The sequence below is a fragment of the Myotis brandtii genome, unplaced genomic scaffold (assembly GCF_000412655.1).
Source record: "Myotis brandtii unplaced genomic scaffold, ASM41265v1 scaffold398, whole genome shotgun sequence".
Lineage (NCBI taxonomy): Eukaryota > Metazoa > Chordata > Mammalia > Chiroptera > Vespertilionidae > Myotis > Myotis brandtii.
In genome coordinates this window covers 2,540,380-2,546,357 of record NW_005365280.1, presented here as the reverse complement: position 1 = coordinate 2,546,357, position 5,978 = coordinate 2,540,380, and the positions used below count along the sequence as shown (strand labels likewise).

Sequence of the window (5,978 nt, the reverse complement as noted above, 5' to 3'; positions counted from 1 at the left end):
TGGCACCCTGGCTGGAGCTCGCACCAGTCAGCTGTGTCCCCGGCAGGCCCAAGCCTAGAGGCACCCGGACATAGAGGGGCCGGATGGGTGGGATCCTAAAGATGATTAGTCTAACAGCCACATTTTACAGATAAGAAAACTGAGGCCAGAGTGTGCAGGTGACCACCCCAAGACCTTTTTTTTCAGGGACCCAGTGTCCCACTTTCTTTCCACCGCTGCACTGCCTTGTTCATTTGACAGTATTTTGTGTGTAACATGAGAGAGGACCCCACAATAAAGCAAAAACAGTCTTGTAAGATCTAGGCTGAGGCCTGGACCATTTAAAATCTTTTTGGTGGTGATGTTGGGTTGAGATAATGCCTGAATGTAATATGTGAAGTTTGATTTTCAAGGAAACAAAAGTATTGTCCTAGTTGTGTAGACACTGGGGGGCATGTTTAAAAGGGGGCTGCGTTTACCAGAGGGCAACCTATTTGCATTTGAAAAGTTCTAACTGTTGGATCCTTATTAATTCTGCTCTATTCCACCCAGCAGTATGGGAAAATAATTTAAATATTTGGCATTTTTCTGGTAAGCCCTTGAGAAGAAAAAGGTTGGAATTCATTCAACATAGCAGTGCATTAGCTTACAAAATATAGGAATGAAAAACCGGGAGATTTGGCAAAATTAATTCCTCTAGAGATCAGTATGAGTTTGTGTTCCTAGTCACCTGTTGACGGATGCGCTACAATTTAGTGATTTTTGCTCTTCAAAGGTTTTCAATGGAGACTCTGAAGTAGGATTTGTTACTTTATTGCTAAAGGAAGCAACTGCCTCCATTCTATAATCATGTGGTGTTCAGGCACAGTTTTGCTAAATTTGGGGGAAGAAATTATCAGGATGTAAGATTTGGTGTTTTGTTTGTTTTTTTGCTTTTTTGTACCAAAGCTAGCAAGTTTGCAACCTAGAGCAGATTGTTATGGTTATAGTAAATAGCTAAGTTATATTTAAAATGTTGTGTTAAATACTTTTAAATGATGGATGTATCCTTGGGTAATATTTTTAGATACATTATAAATATAGTATTTTAGATACATGTTTAGCAGTGTAGTTGTACATTTCATGGTTAGTAAGTAAACTCATTGAGTACATGAAAATATCACCACCACCCCCAGACAATATTTTTCTATTGTTTCAGAAAAAAATTCTGTTGGGTTAGGTTCTTTAAAGCAGTCTGGGAAACAGGTAGAATATTCTAACTGCTGTTATGTAGCTGCTGTTTCTCTTTTGGTTCCTTGCACCTGTTCCTTGTCACTCTTAACCATAAGGAATGCTACTGTTAGGTACTGTTTAATGAGATGAAGATTTATCGTTTGTGGTGAGAAATATTTATTTGTGGAATTTGGGTAGAAATTATAACTGTAGACAGTTGATTAGAAATGCTAAATAATCAGTTGATCATTTTTAGGGCTTTCCTGGCCACTGCCATCATAAATCAGGATCTTTTAAGTAAACATTTGTAGGATGCTTTCGGGATTTATCCATCTGCTTGCTTATTGGAATAGCCCCTTCTCTGAAGCTATAAGAATAGCATTGAAATATGGGTGTTCTCTTGTTTTGTTCTTCTGACAGATCTGATTCTTTGAGTGGTAGATGGGCTCTTTCTGTGGGGTTCTGCCTGGGTACCAGTCATTTAATTTACAGACCAACTGAGAGGGGTCAGTCAATGCAACAGTGTTGCTTGTAGGTTAGGATTACTGTGTTGCAAGGATGGAGACACCAAATGCATTTTGATTTTCATTATGCAGCTTGGTTTCATGTTTCTCCACCAGGTTTTCCCTTAAAGCAACAGTGCATTTAAAAATAGAAACAATTCCTCCCTTGGGCTCTGGGTTTATTAATTGCGATAGTGCTTCATGTTATGTTTACAATTTATTTCTATCATTTGTTTTGGGATAGTGCTCAGGGAAAGGCAAAAATATTATCTTTTTTACCTAGAAGTCCAAGGTTTGACGTCTTAGAAGTACTTAAAGTAATATTGGCAAACCTGTATCAAATTGAGAAGTGCCATTTTCCTGAAAATTGCAAGAAATTATTAATGTATTAGTCATAAATAGAAATTTTAAGTTACTGGGTGAAAGTTTTGAATCCTACCAGTAAAACAAGTGAGAGGGCATTGATTTCCAGGAAAAGAAACAGACGGGCTTAGCTTTCATAATTTTCCCACTTTATGGAATCAAAGCCAAGACTACATGGTGAGGACAAAGATCACAGGGCTTCTGAGGTTAAAATGTTTGTTTTGGTCCTGATACTCTAAGGTTATAATATACTGCAGAGGTCCAGAGGTCCAGAGGTCCAGATTAATGGTTGATGTGTATACATACCATTGCTATTCTGAAACATTAAGACATATGAATTGGTTTCATCTTTTTTTTTTTTTTTTTTTTTTTACATTTTATTGATTTTTTACAGAGAGGAAGAGAGAGGGATAGAGAGTTAGAAACATCGATTAGCTGCCTCCTGCACACCTACTGGGGATGTGCCGCAACCAAGGTACATGCCCTTGACCACATCGAACCTGGGACCTTTCAGTCCGCAGGCCAACGCTCTATCCACTGAGCCAAACCAGTCAGGGCTGAATTGGTTTCTTCAAATGCAGTTGTATTACTATGCAGGAGACATATGACACCATACTTGGCACAGGAGATCCAAAGGTAACTATAGGCCCAGTAACTGTGGGCCTGACAGAGGGTCTCACCTTTGAGAGATGGGGGGAAACATTAAAAAAACAATGTGGTAGCTTATGTAGACTATACTTTTGCCCTTGCATGCACTGTATTATTTGCAAATCACCTATTTCCTCTTCATTCTCCTCATTGAGCCTGTGAGCTCCCTGAAGGCAACTATCTTGTCCTACTTACCTTTGTGACCCGTGCCCCTAAGCAGCACCTGGCTCAAAGCAGGTGCTCAGCAAACACCTGTGCCGCGTAGGTTCCCAGTGTGGTGGAGCACTGAGGAGGGGCTGTGGAAGCGACCCAGGGTCTGGCACCCTGCAAAGACAGGCGGCATTTATGCTGGCCATGTGGGTGCTAATAGTGTAGCAAGGACAGGAAAAAGTCCTTGTCAAATAAAGTTAAAGCATACCTTCTTCTGGGCGATTGTACACACACACACACACACACACACACACACACTTCAGTTCGGGAAGGGGGAGTAGAATGAGAACCCCTAATTTGCCAAAATGGGTTATAGTTAAAAAATCAAAGTATAAAGAGACATATGGTGAAAAGCCTTCCTTTCACCCCTGCTGTCACTCCTACTCTTCCTATCCCCTCACCTCTCAAAAATAAAGATAACCGCAGTCATTTATTTTTCATGCATATTTTCAGATACACACTTATATATTGTTGTTTTTTTTTTAATATATTTTATTGATTTTTTACAGAGAGGAAAGGAGAGAGATAGAGAGTTAGAAACATCGATGAGAGAGAAACATCAATCAGCTGCCTCCTGTACACTTCCTCCTGGAGATGTGCCCGCAACCAAGGTACATGCCCTTGACCGGAATCGAACCCGGGACCTTTCAGTCCGCAGGCCGATGCTCTATCCACTGAGCCAAAGCGGTTACGGCTTATATATTGTTTATATGTATTTTAATAAATATTATGTGTATATATGTATATATGCAGGTTTGGGCAAAGGTACGTTTACAGTTTGATTGTGAAACAGTTCATTCTTGTATTATTTATTATTGTATTATTTATCATATAACCAACTGTAAACCTACTTTTCACCCACCAAAGGTGAAAAAATTTTTTTATTAAAATTTTTTTTCAATCACCATCTGAGGATATGTTCTTTTAAAAATTGATTTGAGAGAGAGGGGAAGGGAGAGAAAGAGGAAGGGGAGAAAGAGTGAGAGAGAGAGCTCGCGCGAAAGAGAGAGAAAGAGAAACATCGATGTGAGAGAGAAACATTGATCGGCTGCTCCTGTATGCTCCCCAACTGGGAATTGAGCCTGCAACTTGGGTATGTGCCCTAACTGGGAATCAAACCCACAACCTTTGGTGTATGGGATGATGCTCCAACCAACTGAGACACAGCAGCCAGGGCCCTACCCTGTGTATTTAAATCAGTATACATAGTTGACAGTATAAAGTAGGTCTATCATTTATAAAGGCTATGATAAAAAAAAATAATTCTTTTCATTTCTTTCCCTAGAGGCAGCCACATATAGCAATTTTAGCTCATTCTTTTGGAATTTCCCTCCATATTTCTGAGTAACATGCTGGTAGTGTTAGTGTTTGATTTCTCTCTTTGTTCTCTTTCTATGTGCTGTCCCCAGCCCACCCCAAATTCTTTCTATTCCCCATTTTCCCAATATAGTAATTTTGGTTGCATCAGTATTTAGTGTGTACATTATTTATATGACCAAATAGAATACTGTTTATAGTTGAACCATGTACTCTTCTGTGGTCTCTTTTCCTATCTCTTTTCTATACAGAACTTTTTGTTTTCCCTGGAGTTAACAATTATTTCTATTTTTTCCCTTTCCTTTAATTTGCTGCTTTTTCTATGTACTTATTCTTAATTCAGCATTTACATTATCTGCCCCTTGCCTCATTTCAGGACATTCAAACATATCAGGTACTCTCTTGATTTCATCTTCTTAGAAACATTTCTCCTTGACCCTTCTTACATGCTCCTTTATGAACTGATGGCCTTCTCTGCCTGGTTTAGCCACCTTCCTGAGGTTTCTGTCACATCATTCTGAGGATTCCCCTTACCTGTTTTCTCCGTGGAATGTCTTGTTTTTCTGTTTCCCTTTAATTTCTTGGTTTACTGCCTCAGTTTTATAGAGCACATCCTTTACTATTTCCCTGAGAAAGGGTGCTGAGGAGGTAAAGTGTTTTTAAAACCATGAAAATATCTTTGTTCTACCCACCCACCTCATTGATAGTTTGGATGGGTATCAAATTAAAGATGTTGGTTGCCCTAATGTCTTTTACCTTCCGGTGTTTCTGTTGAAAAGTCCAAAGCTATTTGGATTTCTAAACCTTAGTGTGTAACCTAGGTTTTTCCTCTCTGAATCTTGTGGAACATTCTCTCCCCCCGACACACACTCACCTGTTTGTATGTGAAATAATCATAGTGGGCCTTTTTGTCCTGGAAACTCATGTCCTTTGGTTCTTAAAAAAAAAAAATTAAAAATCTTAAATTCACCTGTTTATTCATTCTGTGCCCCCCCCCCCCCCAATACTTATTTCGATATGGAGTTAGTTTCCTGAACTTGTCATCTAATTACTTTTTTTTTTCCCTTTCTACTTTTCATCTCTTGTTTTTTGTTCTACCTTCTGGGAAATTTCCTCCACTTATCTTTCAATCCTTATGTTTAATTTTTCTTTTCTGCGACCATGTTTTTAATTTTCAAGAGCTCTTTTTTGGTCGTAAATTTAAAAAAAAATAGCATCCTATTCTTGTTCCTTGGTTGTGGTATTTTTGCCCTCTTTCTGAGGACATTAATGATAGACTCCCCTATGTAGTTCACCCCTCTGCCTGCCCATAATGCATTGTTTTGTTTGTGTTGGTCTCTGTCTTTAATGTTAAGGATCTATCTCAGGAGTAGCTGTATTCAGTTGATTCTAGGTTTCTCTGGGGAAAGACTATTTATTATTTATTTTTGTATTCTCAGTGCCTAGATTCAAGAATGCCCAGCATAAAGAAAGTATTTTGTATATGATCTTTGCTATTAACATTTTTTTATTTCTATTAGAAGATTCTATCAAATTCCCTTTTTATTTAACTTTCAGCAATAAAAATAAAAGTAGTGATTCTCTTTAGAGCAAATGTAAATGCTAGAATTGAAGGTGGTAGTTGCCCCAGACAACTCTCAATTCATGAAGATAATTACTTCTAGTCAGTACAGAAAGTTGGAAGATTTTGAAAAAATCCTATTTTTGTGTCACTATTGCAAATATTTTAGTTCAGAAATTTTTAAT

The 5,978-nt window shown here is 38.3% G+C and overlaps 1 protein-coding gene across 1 annotated transcript in view; it reads left to right on the top strand.

Moving 5' to 3' along the window:
• The window catches only part of KIF13A (kinesin family member 13A), a 210,862-nt gene that overhangs the window by 384 nt on the left and 204,500 nt on the right, over positions 1–5,978 (top strand). The window lies entirely within an intron of this gene.